A 20,406-nucleotide genomic window follows, 5' to 3' on the forward strand; every position below is an offset into this window, starting at 1 on the left:
GAGACAGTGGGAAGGAAAACCTCCCTTTTAACAGGAAGAAGCCTACAGCAGAACCAGGCTCAGGGAGGGGCAGCCATCTGCCACGACCAGCGGATTTCTGAATGAACAGAAGTGACAGCAGCAGCTTGGGAAGAGTTGATGAATTGAAAGACTGATTAGAGGAAAATAATCTCTATAATAATAACCCCCAAAAATTGTTCAAGAGCATAGTGTGAGCCCACTGGACTTTGTGGGAGATGATAAGCCGTTTAGACGCGTTTCGACTTAGAGAGCCGTCTTGAATGATTGTGTCGAGGGTGGATGCCTGATGATGCTAGTGAAAGCACATGAGAAGTGAAGGGACGCAATGAAGAATTATGCACATGGCGAAGTTTGGATGCCTTAAAAGGAGCGATAGAGGACAGAACCTGGCATCCCGGTGCCACGAAGGTTCGCCAGTGCTTTGCGAAGTCAGGCAAGATGGCAGCGAAACTGGCATCTCGGTGCTGGAGCAGTTTGCTGCTACATCTTGTGGAAGACTGGACGAAACAGAGAAATTGGCATTCTGGAGAGAGGATTTTTTTTTTGCTCAAGTGATTGATGGCAGAAGCTGCCAATCCAGTACCAGAAGGGTAAGCTGCTTAGGGAATGGAACCTGGCATCTCGGGGCAAAGAGCTTTTTCTGCATTGCAAATGGGGAATAGAGACATGGAACCTGCCATTTTGGGGCCGAAAGGAACGTCTGCTGCTTAGCATGTGAGGGGTAGATGCAGAGAAGCTGGCATCCCAGCGGTAGAAGGATTCACTGCTGCGTTGCTGTGATAAATGCAGAGAAACTGGCAACTCTATATTAGAAAGTGTGCTGCTGTATTTGCGAATGAGGGATAAAGAAGAACCAGGCATCTCGGTGCCAAGCTTGATGTTGCATTCGTAAAGGAGGGACAGAGGAAGAGAAGCTGGCATCCCGGTGCCAGAGGGCTTTACTACTGCTTTGCAATAATGGATGCAGAGAAACTGGCAACGTGGTGGAAGAAGTTTGCTGCTGCGATTAAGAATGATGGATATAGAAAGAACCACGTAGAAGAATTCTCTGCTGCTTTAGCCATGATGAATGGACAGGAACTGGCAACTCAGGGGTAAGAAGCTTGTCGCTATGATTTGCACATGGCAGATATGGCAAGAACCTGACACCATGGTGCTAGAAGGGTTTGCTGCTGCTTGCAATTATAGATGCAGAGAAACTGGCAGTTCAGTAGTAGGGAAGCTAGATGCTGCATGCAAATGAGGGATGAAGGAAAACCTGGTGCTTTTTTGCTTATTTATTTTGTGGAGCAGGGAAATTATTTTACTGCTATTGTTAAATAATCATCATCATTACCATTGTATTAATAATATAATTTACAGTATTGATATTGCATTCGGAGGTTTAAACAGTGTGTGTCTTTCAGAAAGACTAAGTTGCAGGAGTTGACAGGAAGTTGCAGAGAGTTTGCAGAAGTGAAAGCAGAGTTTAAGTTATTCTGAGGAGAAGGTTAGACGAGGCTATTTGAATTATTAGGTTATTCAAATTGTCTGTTATACTTTTATATTCTTTTATTAAGCTCTTAGTAGAGGTTCTTGATTAAAACATTTATTCAACATAGTACATGTAGTTTCAGTTAGGTTATTACACATAAGGATGAGCCTCTGGTCTGGTAAAAGGTCAGAAGTGCAACGGGTGAGATGAGAGAGCATTTGAGGACGACACACACACACACACACTCAGTTAGAGAGAATCATTTATAGGTGGAAGTTTAATCATGTTTTGCTTGGGGTTGCAAAAAGAGCAGTTTGTCGCAGAACTGCTGCTGAGGTGTCAAGATGACAAGAGAGCATCCGGCAGTGACAGGAAGTACCGGCCATGAAGATAGAAGACAATGTTCTTTTAAACTGTGTTAAAAGTCATTGTGGTTTTGATTTGACGTATGTATATATTCTGTCTGTGACGTATGAAGGGGCGTCATTAATTCAAACCCTGATGCTATAAAAATCTGTGTATGCTTTGATTAAGTCGAAGATTAATTCCTGTCTGCGTACAGAGTCATCTTCCCACGCGTGTATTCATTAAAATCAATTGTTTGACCAAGATCTTCTGGACCTGGTTGTTTGTACTCTCCTTCCTCAATTATGTGAACCTTACAATTTATTTTGTCTATGCAGAGAACTGCCAACCTGATGGTAGAAAAGCTGCTGCTGCTTTTGCGAATGAGGGATAAAGGAACCTGGCAACTCAGGTTTGCTGCAGAGTTTAGCCGAGGAGGCGTGAGAGGCTGGAAACCTGGCAACTCGGTGCCAAGGTTTTCGGCAGAATTTTGTGAAGGAGGGATAGGTGGCTGAGAACCTGACGACCTGGTGCCAACGTTTGCTGTGGAGTTTAGCAGAGGAGGGATGAGTAGCCGAGAACCTGGCAACTCGGTGCCGATGTTTGCTGCGGCGCTTAGCAGATGAGAGATTTGCAATCTAGCAACTCTGTGCCCCCTTTTCCCCCCTTACTGGAAGTCCCAGGCTTCTACCTTTAGAACCCGCCACCAGCCATATTAAGTTGAAATGTTAAATGTTTGTCATTTTTATGTTTATCATTTGTACATAGTTTTAAAGTATTCTTTTAGTCCTCCCCTCCCCAGATCCTTAAGATTCTGGGAGGGGGGGTGGTAGTGTTTTTTTATCACAGGAACACCCTTGTTTGATGTTGGCAAACTTCCTCCCCTTTGTATGGCTTCACTGTGTTATCTAGGGTGAACCATCTAGGGTGTGGGGGAGACTACCCTCTTTATGACCAAGGATGTTCCTGCTGTGCGTCATATGTTATATGACCCTTTGATCAGCAGGGTCACACACACACACACACACACACACACACACACACCCAGTGCCTTGTCTTTTGTAACCAAGGGGGGTTACGTGGGGAAGGTATGTGTTGTAAACTATTGTTTATTGTGTGAACGTTGTCAATAAAAGGGAGCGAGAGGGGGCCGTCGTCGGGGTCATTTGTGATGAGCTGAGATACCGACAAGGCCTCCCTTGCGAGTAAAACGATCGATCGCCGTTTGCCTTGTTTTTCTTTCACGGGAATAAGTTCTGGGATCAGCGGGGTCTGACTTTAGACCCAACAAGCCAAATGGCTGGTTCAGCCAAGTGGAAGCTAAATTGGCTAGTCATTCATATGTAAATTAGGTTGTTACCTGAGAATTCTGGAGGGGAGTGGGGGTGTGTGAAGGATTGCTAATTTCTAACTGCCAACTGCCTCTTTGTTTGTCTGGGGGGGGGGGGGGGGGGGGGGGGGGGAGCTGCTAAAAGCGGTGAACTTCCTTTTGTGTTCGTCTTGATGCATTCTCAATCATCCAGGAAAATAAATCCCCAAAAGTCACCAACTTGGAGTGGTTAGTTTCCTGAGCCACAAGGAAACTTGTGTTTCAGTTTGCCATCTTAGGGAGAAATCAACAGACATGGGTGTATTTCCTTTGTTGCTGAGATTTATTGATAAAAACAGTACAAAAAAACCCCAACCATTTGTACACATATTTACAAATAATAATAAAAAGTGAGTGAGTACATTTCAACATCTTCAGCAATCGCTCACAATCCTGGCACTGCCATGGTATCTGTAGTCTGCATTTACCACATGTGTATCTGTAGCAGTGAATACATCGCACAGTGGCATGATTGTTCTTGCATTTGTGTTTGACCTGACACATGGCTCTTTTTCCAGGGCTAGGTGTGGAGGGTTGTGTCCGAAGCAACTGTTCTTTTCTTGCCTTCTTCCCAGCAATGATGAATCCAGCTCCACCAGGAAGTCCACCCGTCTTTCCTTTGTCCCGGTGCATGCTTGATACAGCACATGTGCATTCAGTGCTGCCATGTCAATCATAATTATCAAAGACCAGTGGTCTGATTGATACCACAATGGACCACTGATCAATTATGATCAAGGATATATATATGATACAATCTCACTGCACTTAGCCTAATCCTTCATTGCCCTGAAGAATTCTGTGGTGTACGAACCTCCTCTCCAAGGAAGCAGGACGGATTGTAGGGTAGCAAACATAGTCGGGAATCAAAGAACCACCCAAGATTTCTTACTTTTTTTGACAATATTTGCTGTTTGTGGGACACACTACTAAAAATATAAAAAGCATACAGTACTTAATTGAGATGGAACATTTTAACAACAAAAGTATAGATAACCCCTACCCCCCTCCCAAAATGGTTTGTTCTCCCCTGCTCTGGCTCTAGCGCCGTTGCTGCCAGAGCGATAGTGGCTGAGATGCAGCGGAGTGGAGGTGTGGGTGCCTGGCTTAAAACATTCCAGAAGGTAATGATTGTCCAGCCACTAGTAGGATTTCTGGATATCAGCCACCTCCTCTATCTGCCGGTGGTACATACCGTGCAGGGGCCTGTCCTTCCATGATGGTTCCTCGTCTCCCTCCTCTTTCTTGGGTTTCTGCTGCCTGAGGTATTCACTGAGCACTCGGTCAGTTGGGGCCATCTTCCCAATGTATTCTTGGATGTTTGTTGTCTCATCCTGGACTGTGGTGCTGACACTCACCAGTCCCCGGCCCCCCTTCCTTCCGCTTAGCGTACAGCCTCAGGGTGCTGGACTTGGGGTGAAACCCTCCATGCATGGTAAGGAGCTTTCTTGCCTTTATGTCAGTGGCTTCTATCTCCTCCTTTGGCCAGCCTATTACCCCAGCAGGGTACCTGATCACGGGCAGGGCGTAGGTGTTGATGGCCCGGATCTTGTTCTTACCATTCAGCTGACTCCTCAGGACTTGCCTGACCCTCTGCAGGTACTTGGTGGTTGCAGCCTTTCTAGCGGCCTCTTCATGGTTCCCATTCGCCTGCGGGATCCCCAGGTACTTGTAACTGTCCTCTATGTCTCCAGTGTTGCCTTCTGGTAGTTCAATCCCCTCAGTTCTGACTACCTTCCCTCTCTTTGTTACCATTCGACTACACTTCTCCAGTCCGAACGACATTCCAATGTCATTGCTGTATAGCCTGGTAGTGTGGATCAGTGAATCAATGTCTCGTTCACTCTTGGCATACAGCTTAAGGTCATCCATGTACAGGAGGTGGCTGACAACTGCTCCATTCCGTAGTCGGTATCCGTAGCCAGTCTTGTTAATGATCTCACTGAGGGGGTTCAGGCCTATGCAGAACAGCAGTGGGGACAGAGCATCTCCTTGGTAGATCCCGCACTTGATGGTGACTTGTGCTATGGGCTTGGAGTTGGCCTCTAGTGTTGTACGCCACATCCCCATTGAGTTCCTGATGAAGGCTCTTAGGGTCCTGTTGATCTTGTACAATTCTAGGCATTCCAGTATCCAGCTGTGGGGCATTGAGTCATAGGCCTTTTTGTAATCAATCCAGGCAGTGCACAGGTTGGTCAGTCTGGTCTTGCAGCCTGTCTACCAGTAGCTGGTGTTTTGCGCCTCTGGTATTCTTGCCAATCCCTTTCCGTGCCCCACTCATGTATTGACCCATGTGCCTGTTCATCTTAGCCGATATGATGCCTGACTGTCACAACGTACAAGGTGGACTCACGCGTAGGACTCCGGGGATGATGTACACAAGAGAATTTATTACAGAACAATGTCCAATGAGTGTATATACACAGATACGGGGCAGTGCTATTTACAAGGGTGCGGGGCAGTCCTATGTACAAAAGGTGAGGGGGGCAGGGGTCCGTGGAAAATCCAGGGGAACACGCTCGTTTCTCTCCACACAATCCAGACACGAATCCACTCGCACACCAGGTAAACAGTCCAGGGAATCTGTACACAAAGAGACGCTTGTTAAATGCTAAACACACACTGCATGGGAAAATACTTGCTGGGGCGCTCGACTTTCACTGACGCGATTCTCACAACGATCCAGCGAAGACCAGCCGTTGCTTCCCGTCTTAAATACCACACTGATGAGGCGCAGGTGTTTCTTCCTCCGAGGGCGTGGGCCAAGGGCGTGAACCCATAATGAGTTCAGCCCTGGCGAGAGAGAGGAGAAGAGAGAAAGAGGGGGAGACAGCTGATCAGCGACCAGCTGAACCCCCAGGCCGTGACACTGACAGGAGCTTCCATGTAGTACTGAGGCAGGTTATTGTCCTGTCCTAGCGCCCAGGCTGAGGGCAGCCAGAACCCAGCCTGACCCCCCTAGAGGCGAGGAAGAGCTAACCGGTTCACCTGCTACGTCACCACTTCATCCACCTCCTGACCCAGCCTTTCACGCCCTCGCACTATCCCTCGTTAGATTAGCTGAACTGTCCCCTGCCCAGGCACCAGCCTTACTAGCCCAAGCCGTAATTTTATCTCCGTCATTAGCTCAGCCATCAGCCACACCAACCTCAGCTCCGTCGTCAGCCTCGCCTACCTCTGTTCCTCCTTTAGCATCTCCACTCCAGTCAGTTCCCTCACCTGCTGTTCAGCTTTCAATTCAGTCAGTTCCCTCACCTGCTGTTCAGCTTTCAATTCAGTCAGTTCCCTCACCTGCTGTTCAGCTTTCAGTCCAATCAGTTCACTCACCTGCTGTTCAGCTTCCAGCCTAATCAGTTCACTCACCTGCTGTTCAGCTTCCAGCCCCGTCAGTTCACTCACCTGCTGTTCAGCTTCCAGCCCCGTCAGTTCACTCACCTGCTGTTCAGCTTCCAGCCCCGTCAGTTCACTCACCTGTAGCTCAGTCTGCTCCTGCCCCGTCAGTTCACTCATCTGTAGCTCAGTCTGCTCCTGTCCAGTCACCTGTAGCTCAGTCTGCTCCTGTCCAGTCAGTAGTCCAGTCGCCCGTCCACCATCCTGTTCGGTTCCCGTACCTGCAGCCACAGCACCCAGAGCCTGCTGGTTCTGTCCTGTGTGTGCCAGGGGCTCCAGTGCCCACTGGTTCTGAGACCGTTTTCGCTGGAGGGCCCGAGGAGCCCGTCCGGCAACCTGCCTCGTCAGCTGGAGGGCCCGAGGAGCCCGTCCGGCCTCATGCCTCGTCAGCTGGAGGGCCCGAGGAGCCCGTCCGGCCTCATGCCTCGTCAGCTGGAGGGCCCGAGGAGCCCGTTCGGCCTCATGCCTCGTCAGCTGGAGGGCCCGAGGAGCCCGTCCAGCAACCTTCCTCGTCAGCTGGGGGTTCAGGAGAACCGCACCAGCCTCATGCCTCGTCAGCTGGAGGGCCCGAGGAGCCCGCTGCGGCTGCCTCGCTGTCACCTAGCTCTGCTTCTGCTTCGCCTGGTCCAGCTTCGGCCTGTGCCTCGCCTGGTCCGGCCTCTGCTTCTGCCTCGCCTGGTCCGGCCTTTGCTTCTGCCTCGCCTGGTCCGGCCTTTGCTTCTGCCTCGCCTGGTCCGGCCTCTGCTTCTGCCTCGCCTGGCCCGGCCTCTGCTTCTGCCTCGCCTGGTCCAGCCTCGGCCTCTGCTTCGCCTGGTCCAGCCTCGGCCTCTGCTTCGCCTGGTCCGGCCTCAGACTCGGCTTCGGCTTCTGCTTCACCTGGTCCTACAGCTGCTCCTCAGCCTCCGCCGGCTCCCGTGCCGCCTCCTGCAGCTGCTCCTCGGCCGCCTTCTCCTCGTCGCCGGCGTGGTCGACCACCGGACCGCCCCGGACCGCCTTCGCCTGAGTGGCCGCCGTTGCCTTCCGCACGGTCGGCCCCCTGAACTTTCTCATCTCGGCCACAGACCATGTGGCCGGCCACCGGAACTGTCTCATCTCGGCCAGATTATGTTCAGCCCTGTACTCACCTGCTTCCAATCATTGTCATCGTTCAACCTGTGTATTTAAGTTCCTCGGTTTCACCAGTTCTCTGTCGTGTCATTGATGTACGTCTGATGGTAATGTGTCTCTCCGCCAGTATGTTCAGTTAGTCAGTCAGCCAGCCAGCTACTCCATCGTTCCTGCTTTATTCTTTCACCCTCCAATAAATCCTCTTCATTTCTGCACCGTGAGTCCAGCGTTTGGGTCATCTCTTCCACGCCTCCACACACACCGCTGACAGAAGCCTGTTTGGTCTGGATGTACCAGTTTATCTATTACCGTATTAAGTCTACTCGCTAGTATTTTAGCCAGGATTTTTTGATCTGAGTTTAATAAAGAAATAGGTCTGTATGATCCCACTTCCTCCAAGACTTTACCTTTTTTGGGAGTACTATAATAATTGCTTCATTCAAAGTTGGTGCTAGGGTGCCCTCTTTGTATGCATGGTTGTACAGTTTAGATAGATATGGAACAAGTTTAATCTTGAAGTGTTTGTAGAATTCATTCCCTAACCCATCTGGACCTGGACTTTTGTCATTTTTTAATAAACCAATAGATTTAGTGATTTCTTCAGTTCTAATCTTGGCATTCAAAATATTGCGATTCACCTGATCTAACACAGGAAGATCACACTTATCTAAAAAATCCTGCATATCTTTAGGCCCTGCAGTGGGATGAGAGGTAAAAAGAGATTCATAAATCTGTCTAAAGTTATCATTAATATCTCTATGCGATGTGACCAGGTTTCCATTACGTGATCTAATTTTGTGAATCGTTCTGTCATTTTCTAACTTCTTTAGTTGTCTAGCTAACAACTTGTGTGGTTTATCCCCAAATTCAAAATACTTCTGTCTTACAAAAATGAACGCTCTATTAATATTGCTAGTTAATATCTGGTTTAGTTTATATTTTAATGCACAAATAGTGTTGTACTTATCTAAAGAGGGAGCCTTTGCATTGTTATCCAAATCATGGATTATTTTTTCTAATTTTAACTGTTCTAGTTTATTATTTTTATTCCGTGAAGCTTGATATGATATTATGGACCCTGTGGTAGGACTCGACTTAAGCGGTCAAAGAAGTGCAGGAGACTGATGCTGTCCAGTAGTGATGTGACGTTCTGTATCGAGGCTTTGAAGCGTGTGTCGAGTAATTGAGGGGGCGTTTCCGTGATGCGCGTATCGAGGCTTGCTTCATTTATGGGAGGAGCTGAAAACGATGACGTCCGAAGCCTCGCTGCCCGGCTGTACCACGTGACTGGTTCATGAAGCGGTTCAAACTTTGCCGCGAGCTATGACAGCGATACAAACCCCTCAGACTTCAATCAAAATGTGGGTGTTTGATGGAGAGTTGCGGTTAGTGAGAGTTTGGAGACAGTTTGGAGGTTTATGAGAGTGAGGAGAGAAAGTCAGGAGAGAATGGAGCCAGCTAAGAAGAGGAGGATGTCCTCCCCTGTGTGGGAACATTTTGATTTTATTCCTCCCAACAAGGTATGTAAATTTCTACAGAAGATGTATTTTCATAACACTGATGGTGCAATACAATTTATGTTACGCGGCTTTACTTTTGTACAAGGTGAAGTGTTTGCTATGTGCCAGGGAGCTGGGATATAACAACAACACCTCATCCATGCTTAGGCACTACAGAGCTTTGCATGAGAATAAGGGGAACAGCGATTGTGGAGCAAGACCAGGTGAGCCATCAAATGCCATGGTAATATAGCATGCAGTAATGTTACTAAATGATATAACAATATTATACAGCTGTAATAAGTTACGTGTGTGATATTTATATTTGTGCTTTGTCTTTATTGTCTTTCCTCAGGAGAACAATCTCAAATAGATGAAGACCTGGTTAGCATGGTGATTGAGGACTCCCAGCCATTTAGCATTGTGGAGGAAAGGATTCAAAAGATTTGTTAAATCATTAAATCCTAGCTATGTTCTCCCCACTAAAGGTTATAAAAGCAGTGAATATTTAGTTTTTACTGAATAAAATATGGGCAGGACTGAGGCCTCAGTGTGTAGCTGTCCATACCTCAACGTTAAAGAGCACAACCACTGTCCACACCCAACCACACCTCACAGTAAATGATCATTTCCATTTTAAGCATTTCCAAATAATCATTTTCCATACTGCCAGTATAAATATACACAGTATACTGCCATCACTACAATATACATGTTTTACACACTCCTTTTGTTGTTGACATTTACAGGCTGTGTGCAAAAGGCCACACTCTTCAAATTCATGCCAACTAATATTTTTACGTCCAGTAGGTGTCCTACTAGAGCAAATGAAGCTTCAAGAAGCTTTGTGCTGGGGTGAACCAATTGGATGAAAAGCTTCAGTGCTTCATGAAGCTTCATCTGCCCATCACTACTGTCCAGTGTAGCAAGTGATTTATTCACCATTTTGTGGCCCAAACAATTTTTACAAAGAAACAAATAAGAAACTCAACTCTATAATTAACTCAATTCAAATAAACATAACTGAACTTACATCAACGGAAATTAAGGTCAAACTGCACACAGCTACACTGACCTGAACCTTTCTCTCGAAACACCTGAGTTCGTCTGCTTAAATAGTCCACTTAATCAAACAATTTCTCCTCTGGACTATTCCATTCAGTAGGTAGGTAAGATGAACATGATTATATTCAATCCTCTACTACTCCTCTTGACTGGCAACATAAACTCTGTGGTGTAATCAATACATATCACAACAGTAAATCTATTTCTTTATAAACCCTCTAAAATCAACTTTATTAAATTACAAGAATTCTTCCCCTTCTGCACTTGGTCTCTTCCTGTGACCTCAGATGAACCCAGAAGGTATAAAGCAGGAAGTAAAACTACATTTCCTCCTTTTGCTTCTGCAAGACAGGTAGGTAAGGTAAGTTCTAAACAATACAAATTAACAGTTGAAATAAATAACATGTTAACTTAACAAACTTGTATGAATTGATTTAAACCAAGATGTTATATTATATAATCTGTAAAAGTGCAGAACATAAACAAACCCGGGATAGTAGAGGTTTGCCTATTGCAGATTACATGTGAAATATGGTTAAATCAAAACAAGAATATAGAATATAGACAAATGGTCTTCTCACCCACTTTGTCACAGACCCCCTAATATAAGCTTTAGACGTTTCCCATAATATGCCTGGTGAGGTCTCGGCATTATCGTTTATATCAAAGAATAAAGAGGTCTGAGAACTTATATACTGTTGAAATTTTAAATCACTCAGTAGTTGTGGGTCGAATCTCCAAGTCCTGCATGCTTTAGTGAGATCACTAAGTGCAAAGGAACAGGTGGCAGGGCAATTAATCAGAAATAATAATATTGTGGTAGGTTACATTACGAACTAGGGAGAGCATTTTTCCATCCACCAAAAAATAGTCAATCCTTGAATAACTGTTATGTGCAGGAGAGTGGAAGGAATACTCTCTGCCTGATGGATTTAAAGTTCTCCACACATCACAGATATTCATATTGTTCATGTATGTTTTGATAAAGTTGCTACCTTTACACGATGTAGTTCTTTTGGAGAGGGATTTATCTAAGTATGGGTCTAACACTAAGTTGAAATCACCTCCAATTATTAAATTACCATTAGGTATATCCGGAATTAAGCTGAACACCTTTCTGTAGAACTCTGGATCATCATGGTTAGGCCCATTAATGTTCAGTAGGGTAATCGGAGTAGCGTGCAGCTCCCCGGTCACTAATACATATCTACCATTCTTGTCAGCTATGGTGGAAGTATGCTTGAACGGGGTATCTTTCTTAATTAATATAGCTACCCCTCTAGTTTTAGCAGAAAATGTTGAATAATACACCTGTTTCATCCATCTACACAATAAGTTTATTGTGAGCTGCATTTTTCAGATGAGTTTCTTGTAAAAAAATAATATCCGCTTTAAGAGGTTTCAAGTGTGATAACACTTTGCCTCTCTTAATAGGCTCATTTACACCTTTCACATTCCATGTACAAAAGGTTAAATCCACATTCTTTACATTTCCATTGTCTTGCATTTGAATAAATTAAGGCGGCTTAATTCTATTACTTTCCATACTTATGCAGTCAAGATATGGGCCCCAACCCTCGCCCCCCCCCCCCACCGCCCTACCCAGATTCTTTCTGGTAGAAACTTTTCGTAGTATTTCTTCCATGGTGTGGTAGTAATGTATCCTTGCAATCAAGTGTCGTGGCGGGGCTTCATCTTCTGGGGTCGCTCGCAGGGCTCTGTGTGCTCGGTCCAACAGCGGAGTTTCATCCAGGTCCAATAGATCTCGTAACAGCTTTGCCACAAAATCTCTAACATGCTGTCCATTTTCTCTGCCTTCAGGTACCCCGGCTAACCTTATATTGTTCCTCTTTGAACGCCCTTCCAGGTCAATGCATTTTTCAGACAATTGTTCCACTTTGTTAGAAAGTTGTTTGACTTTTTCTTCTAATTTCACCACGGAGTTCGAAGTATTTGTCGCCGATTCTGATAAATCTTTCAGCTGGACATTATGGTTTTCCATTACGGTTCTCAAAGCTGAGATGGTCTCATCATTTTCAGCCCTCAGCCCGCAATTTCCCCGCGTAGGGTATCACAAATGTCTGCTTTCATTTGAGTTATCTTGGTGTCCAAAGAAGCAATCGTTGACAGCACTTGTTGTTACCTTGTGTATACTCCTCAAATGCGGAGATGGCTGGTGTGCCGGTTTTAATGCCGTCATTTTCAGCCGAGGCCACGCCAAAGTCGGCCGTTTCGGTTGCTGCTTGCTTTGGATTTGGTTTTTTTGGTGGCATTTGGAGAAGAATGAACTCTTCACAACCCCTGTATTACTTTGTAGGAGAAAAATGTATTCCTTTGATGATTATCGCAATTTCATCAAATCAGGTGCAGGAGCTGCTGGCATACGCGTCTTCACCCTCTCATTGCCTATCCGGAAAATTTAACTTGTGACATGAAGCCAATGTTTTAATTTCTAATCAAACCAGAAAGGTTTAATGAACAACTGGGTTTGTCTCGCATTAACCGCCTGGACACAGAGGACATCGAAATGCAGCTGATTGAACTGAAAAGCTCGACTCTGTGGGGGTCAAATTTTGCAGTACTACAGATGCAGCTGGAATCCACAGCTGTGCATGTTCATGGAGCTTGCATTTTCTCCTGCTGGACATCACTACCTGACAAGTTTAACTGTCTTCAGAACATTGCAGAGGCCTTTATTGACAGTATTTGGCTCTACATGTCTGTGTGAGCAGATTTTCTCTCACATGAGTGTCATCAGGTAGTCTGAACGCTGGACACTGGATAAAAAGTGTCTTTTTTTGTTTCAAAATAGCTGATAACTATTTGCTGATAGCTGCCAACATCTGCGAAAGAATATAATTCTATAAAGTTGTTCTATATAGTGTGTAACTGTTAATATAGAGCATTATTAAATTTATTGCTAATGCAATTATATGGCACATTGACTTCAGAGGAAATTTTAGATGGCACTCATCATCAAAAAGGTTGCCTACCCCTGCTGTAGATCAAAAGATTTTGAAGTGCCCCATTAACTTTAATTCTTGCCCTTGGGCAGTTATATAATGCGTGAATGACCATGACTGAAGAAACCCGAACTTCCCCAGAACTGTATATAAAAATTCCCAATTAAACTGATCAAAAGCCTTTTTGGCATCTAAACTAATAAGAACCCTCTGATTTTTATGTTTAACTACATAGTCAATTATATGTAATGTTGGAAATCCATCCGGTCCTGGTGATTTATTTGTTTTTGAGTTTGAGATAGCCTTCTTAATTTCAATTTCGAATATTTTGTTGATTAAGTTTGCATTTTGATTTTCAGTCACCTTTGGTAAGTTGAGTGAGTCCAAGAAGGATATCATACATTTATCATCTACTCTAGATTGTGCATATAGTTCTTTGTAGAATGTTAGAAAAGCTAGCTGGATGTCTTCCAATTTATACAGTATACTGTTTATTTGAGGTTCTTTCATTTTGTAAATTATCTTTTCTAATTGTTTTTTTTTTACTTATAGGCTAATAGTTTTGCTGATTGCCCTCTTGTCTCATAGTAGGGCTGGGTGATATGGCCTATAATCCATATCACGGTATAATTTGAAGCATGCGCGGTAACAATATATATCGCGATATATTCTTTTCTTCTGTATAACGTATTTTACACACTATAAGGCACACTTAAAATCCTTTAATTTCCTGAAAAATCAACAGTGTATGAATTCTGGTTGTGCTTACTGACCTCGACAGAAATCTGTCAAAAAATGTTTTAGAAAATGTTTTAGTACGACTTTGGTAAGCTATGAAGGCGCACCGCTTAATGGATTGCCGGAGCACTACGGCTGCCGTAGTCAGGAGCCTTGCGGAGTAAGCTGGGTCTAAAACTATGTCTGCTTCAGGTCCCAAAGTCAAAGGAACACTGCGGCATCACTGAGAGTTAAAAACCGTCTAAATTCTTTCATCTTTAATAAAATGATCAGTGTTGCTGCTTTACCAGGTGTAACAATTAAGTTTAACATCCAGGCATCCATGAAAACAGAATATATTAAATTCAACTGAGTTAGAAGTTAGCAGGAAGTTAGCTCGCTAGTTTCCACCTAAACATCATATGCCATGTTCTGACTGAGAGATTTCTGAAAAAATTAAAACGCTATCACTTCCAAAATAAATTAAGACAGAAAACTAAACAGCAGTGACTTTTGTAGGGTTACTGAAGTTGGACTAACTGGTATATAATGATGTCCTATGTGATCGCTAGCAAAACAGCTATGTTAGCATAACATTAGCACAGTGCAGCTGAAGGATGAACGCTAACTTTTTTCCACTCGATAAAAGTTAACGTGAGGGTTTCCGGTGGTTAGGGACAAACGCAATTGCATGGAAGGATGCTATAAACGGTCCGATAAATCCATCACTCCTATACTACAGTTATCCACACTGTTAAGGTCTTTTTTGAACATAAAAAAATAGTCCAATCTAGAATAGAATGAATGCAGGTTAGAGAGAAAAGTATAATCCTGTTTTATGGGATTTAAATCTCTCCAAACATCTATAAGCCCTAAATCCTTTAAAATTAATTTAACATTTTTGGTTATTTTGTTTAGTCCTGGGTCATGTAGGTTTGAAGATTCTAAGGATAGATTGAGTCGAACATTGAAATCCCCTCCCAAAATTAAAATGTCTTGTGTTTGAGTTTTTATGTATGTTTTGTATTCATTTGTGTTCCAGTTTAGCTCATCTAGTTAATTTCTAGGTTGCAGTTTAGACCTTTGTTTCTTAGTTGTTTTTGTCATCTCCCCTATACTAAGTCTCCTTGGTCCATGTGTCTACCTGTCCTTGTTGTCAAGTTCGTGTCATGTCTATGTCTCCATGTTTCCTGTTTATTTTAAAAGAGTCTGGTGTTCTTTGTTCATTGTATCTAGTTTCACTTCCCCTGTCCTGTCATTAGGTCCATGTGTCACCTGTTCTTCTTCCTTTCCACTTCTCCTGATCATCCCTGTGGGTATTTAGTCCCTGTGTTTCATTCAGTTTGTGTCACGTCGTCTGTTACCATTCCTGTCACTCTAGCTATATGTACTGATTCATAGTTTTTCAGTCTCTGTTCTGGTCATGTTCATAGTAATCTGCTCCTGTCATGTTTTCATAGTCTTTCATGTGCCAGTCCAGAATTCTGTTCTTTGCTTTTTCATGTCGTGTTCATAGCTCATAGGTACAGTTCAAGTTAGAGTCTTAGTTTGTCTTAGTCTTTAGCTGTTTCCCAGTTTAGGCTCTTTGTTAAGGTCATTGCCATAGTTTATGTTTGGTTATTTTTGCTTTACTGTTTACTGGCCCCAATAAAGGCTCACTTTGAGTTCAATAAAGGTTTTGCCTCCTTCGTCTGTGTCCGCAACTGGGTCCTCCAAACACCCTCCACACGGTCTGCGCCCACTGATTGTGACAACAACAATCAGTTCAATCAATTCAATTCCTAAGACCTGGCGTCCACATATGTGGACATCACATTTTGGGTTATTTAGACCAAAATATTTAATTTTGCTCTACAAGGGCCTGATACCCACTTACAAGGACATTATACTGCTACTGTTCTATCAAAATTTTAAACGAATATCCTCATACAGGGAGTGCAGAATTATTAGGCAAATCAGTATTTTGTCCACATCATCCTCTTCATGCATGTTGTCTTACTCCAAGCTGTATAGGCTCGAAAGCCTACTACCAATTAAGCATATTAGGTGATGTGCATCTCTGTAATGAGAAGGGGTGTGGTCTAATGACATCAACACCCTATATCAGGTGTGCATAATTATTAGGCAACGTCCTTTCCTTTGGCAAAATGGGTCAAAAGAAGAACTTGACAGGCTCAGAAAAGTCAAAAATAGTGAGATATCTTGCAGAGGGATGCAGCAGTCTCAAAATTGCAAAGCTTCTGAAGCGTGATCATTGAACAATCAAGCGTTTCATTCAAAATAGTCAACAGGGTCGCAAGAAGCGTGTGGAAAAACCAAAATAACTGCCCATGAACTGAGAAAAGTCAAGCGTGCAGCTACCAAGATGCCACTTGCCACCAGTTTGGCCATATTTCAGAGCTGCAACATCACTGGAGTGCCCAAAAGCACAAGGTGTGCAATACTCAGAGACATGGCCAAGGTAAGAAAGGCTGAAAGACGACCACCGCTGAACAAGACACATAAGCTGAAACGTCAAGACTGGGCCAAGAAATATCTCAAGACTGAATTTTCTAAGGTTTTATGGACTGATGAAATGAGAGTGAGTCTTGATGGGCCAGATGGATGGGCCTGTGGCTGGATTGGTAAAGGGCAGAGAGCTCCAGTCCGACTCAGACGCCAGCAAGGTGGAGGTGGAGTACTGGTTTGGGCTGGTATCATCAAAGATGAGCTTGTGGGGCCTTTTCGGGTTGAGGATGGAGTCAAGCTCAACTCCCAGTCCTACTGCCAGTTTCTGGAAGACACCTTCTTCAAGCAGTGGTACAGGAAGAAGTCTGCATCCTTCAAGAAAAACATGATTTTCATGCAGGACAATGCTCCATCACACGCGTCCAAGTATTCCACAGCATGGCTGGCAAGAAAGGGTATAAAAGAAGAAAAACTAATGACATGGCCACCTTGTTCACCTGATTTATGGGTGGCTGTAGCTCAGGTGGCAGAGCAGGTCAGCCACTAATCAGAAGGTCGGTGGTTCGATCCCAGGCTGCCAAAAACATTCAGCTTTGATATTAATGAGTTTTTTTGGGTTCATTGAGAACATGGTTGTTGTTCAATAATAAAATTATTCCTCAAAAATACAACTTGCCTGATAATTCTGCACTCCCTGTATGTGGTTCTCATTTTTCTTAGGAACAAAAATCAGGTAAAAAAATCTGGTAATTCTTTGTTTTTACATTCATCGGGTCCCAATCAGCCCAAATATCAAAGAGAAATTAAAAATGCATGCCGTGAAAGAGTTCAGGTCTTAGGAGGTTAAAGAATTTTAACTCTGATCCTGGGGGAGCATATATATTAATAAAAGTAATCAGTGTACCCTCCAGGTATCCCTTTACTAGCACAAACCTCCCCTCCTGCTTGATATTAGAATTGCCACACCCCTTTTGGAGCCCCGAGGACAAGAAGGTGAATACTAATTAAATTTCCATTTCCTAAGTTTTTCATGCTCTAGCTGTGATAGGTAGGGTTCCTGTGAAATGCCAACTTCTTTTCCTTCTCTTTTTAATTTTGACATGATTTTGCTTCTTTTAATGTGTTTCCCCAAGACATTTACATTGTATGACACTACTTTGCTTACGAGACTGTATTTTACAACATTATGTGATTTTAAGCTCTGTAAATAACAAGAAATCGAAAAGTACACTCCTGGGGAGAAAAAACCCCAAACAAACAACACGTGTGAAAAAGAACACTATAAGGCAAAAACATACAATCACATTGACTCCCAAGAACAAAAACATTATATTAGTTGTAATTGGTGAGGGAAAAGCTCTTCTATCCACTTGTGGAAGAGTGCCCTCTTTAGCCCAAAGGCCAAAAGCACAATGGTCTGTAGAGTCCAGCTCACTACGCATATGAGTGACCCAACTTTAATCTACTTTTATATGCTCATGTTATGAAATTATCAAAATATATAACTAAAACATCTTTATCAATATAGTCTGTGATCTCAGTTACTCTTAAATCTCTATAGTCCTAAATTTACCTCCAATATGATGCTCCATCTCAAGTAGCCTAATTACCCACAGTCACACTGGTGCCTAAATGCCTGAAGACGCTCCTTGAAGCCCTGCTTTTGGATCATATTTCACTGTTTCTTCTTCGCACTTGTTTGCCAAGTCTGCTGTCTTATTTGGTCCAAGAGTGTAGCCCTGTCTTTCACGTCTACCGATAATCCTCTCTTCATTATATTTGTAGTCTCTTCATGCGCCGTGTTGTACATCACTGCTCCATCACTGTAGTACACTCTCAGCCTGGCCGGGAAAGGGGACTGAAAGCGGATGTTATTGTCCCAAAGCACCTTCTTCGTTGCCGCATATTCTCTTCTTCTTCATTGTATCTCCGGAGCATAGTCATTGTCTAAATGTATCCTGGGGCTTGGAAAATAAAGCACCCTAGCCTGCCAAGCCTTCTTGAGAATATCCTCCTTGGTACGATAACTTGCGAATTTCACAACAAATGAGCGTGGCAGGGTTCCGTCCCAGTACTGTCTCAGCAACAGTACTGGGAGCTCTTTCAATCCCCAGCGCGGGGGGAGAAGAGAGACCCAATGTCTTTTCCAAAAAAGTCTCCGATGGAAATGTGTCCTTCCCCTTCCTTCACGACGTATATTCTGAGATTCTTGCGAAATGAACATTACTCTAGATCCATCAGCTTTGTCTCATATCGCTAATTCCATTAGCAACTCCTCCAAAACCTAGATTCAAGTTCTCCACTATGCATCCATCTGCTTCATCAAGTCTTTTGCCGATGTCATTCACATCCTCCCTTATGGCATTAAACTACTCATTTGTGTCTTTTCTGAAAGCACGCAGTTCTTTTAATATCATATCCCTAGTAGGGGGGGAGGTCTTTCACATTAGCATTTGCATCAGGTTGCTGCTCTTCTTCCATATTACTACTAGCTTGGGATGAGGCGTCTTATCCCACTTCTCTACGTTCACTTATGTTCTTTTTCTTGAGTTTTCTGGGCATTTTTGTTTTGGAAAAAGGTATCCAGCACTTACAGTCCAAGTTTTTTAGGTTTCAAGTTAGATAAGTTGGGGAAAAGAGTAATAAAGTTGGGAGTGTTTACTCTATACAGCCATCACTCGGCCCGACAGACCGGAAGTCTCATGGTCTGGCTTTTAACACGCTTTGACCAAAACATTTTGGTTTTAACAGTTGTAGTTGTTGTTTAAGTTGTTTATATTGACCTATGTCGTCTACTTCTATAAATAAATTTGACCTTGACCTTAACCTTCTTATGGCTTCTGACAGTGCTCTTGTGCTTGTGCTTGTCCAGCTAGATCTTGGTACTGGTACTTGCTTTCACTGATCTGTGAAAAGCACAGGGTGCCAGTGGAGGGCCTGCCAGTTCTGGTATTCTATGGGAAATGCCAATTGGGTCCCACAATCTGGCCAGTGAGCCAAGGGGCCATTTCATCAGGCCCTCAGGTCACCCTCATGAAGTCTGTTTCTGATTGTTTTTATCAGAGAAAATTATAACAGTGGTCAACTGGAAGTCATTTTGTGGGGCTCTGACATTGTTTATTCTGTTCTTCCTCAATTATACTTCTTTATGACACAAAACAAAATATTAAAATGACAAACTGGAAATGCATACTTCTTAAACCTCTCCTTTAAGCGATGGATAATTTTAAATCTAGATTTTTAGTAATATGCTTAAGGGAGCACATGCTTGTTGACAACAACTATAATTTTTGCAAAGTCACAGTTAGTACCAGATCATTCTTATTTGCTGTCATTTCATGATTGTCTCAGAAATTGCATATTCATCTGAATCATAGGAACACCATCTTAAACATGAGTGTGGCAGGGGTCTGGTCTGTGGCTCTGCTGCAGTGGAGGGGTGGTGCATTGGAATGGTTTTCATCAGGCTATTTTACCGGAGTGCACACGGCTATTGCTTTGTATTAGTTCTGATGGATTATGCAAGGGGATACCTGGAAGCAGTGCTGCTGCTCACCATTTCTGCAATGAATGTAGCGCAAGCGCTGTTTCAGGTAATCTTGTGATAATGACTGACCAGGGCATGTCGTTCATGTCTCGCACACTGGAAGAGCTGTATGAATTACTGGGCATTAAATCTTTTCGGACCAGCATCTACCACTCTCAGACTGATAGGGTGGTGAAGCGGCTGGATAAGACTTTAAAATTCGAAATTTCATTCATGAGGATGAATGCAATTGGGATTGCTGGTTAGACCCTCTGTTGTTTTGGAGTGCAAGAGGTGCCCCAGGCCTTCACAGAATTTTCTCCACGGGGGATGTTGGACCTGATTAAAGTGGAGGAGCCATACAAATATATAGAATAGAATAGAATAGAATAATCAAAGTTGAACGCGCATGGGCAGAAATGTTGAGAGTGCAAGCAACACAATGCGAGCAAGCGCAAATGCAAAAACTGAGCGAGAGGAGC

General features: G+C 43.7%; 1 protein-coding gene and 1 long non-coding RNA gene across 2 annotated transcripts in view; one reads left to right on the forward strand and one right to left on the reverse strand.

Annotated features, from left to right (window-relative positions):
- The window catches only part of LOC146645192 (voltage-gated potassium channel subunit beta-2-like), a 256,340-nt gene that overhangs the window by 200,062 nt on the left and 35,872 nt on the right, over positions 1 to 20,406 (reverse strand). The window lies entirely within an intron of this gene.
- On the forward strand, positions 9,069 to 9,815 carry LOC146645193 (uncharacterized). The gene is made up of 3 exons (XR_014908978.1): positions 9,069 to 9,226; positions 9,312 to 9,429; positions 9,561 to 9,815. It is a non-coding gene; the product is annotated as an uncharacterized LOC146645193 (long non-coding RNA).

Source organism: Rhamphochromis longiceps, linkage group LG20, assembly GCF_057381845.1.
Source record: "Rhamphochromis longiceps isolate RC_006_pf linkage group LG20, R_longiceps_female_GT1.1, whole genome shotgun sequence".
In the NCBI taxonomy this organism is placed as follows: domain Eukaryota; kingdom Metazoa; phylum Chordata; class Actinopteri; order Cichliformes; family Cichlidae; genus Rhamphochromis; species Rhamphochromis longiceps.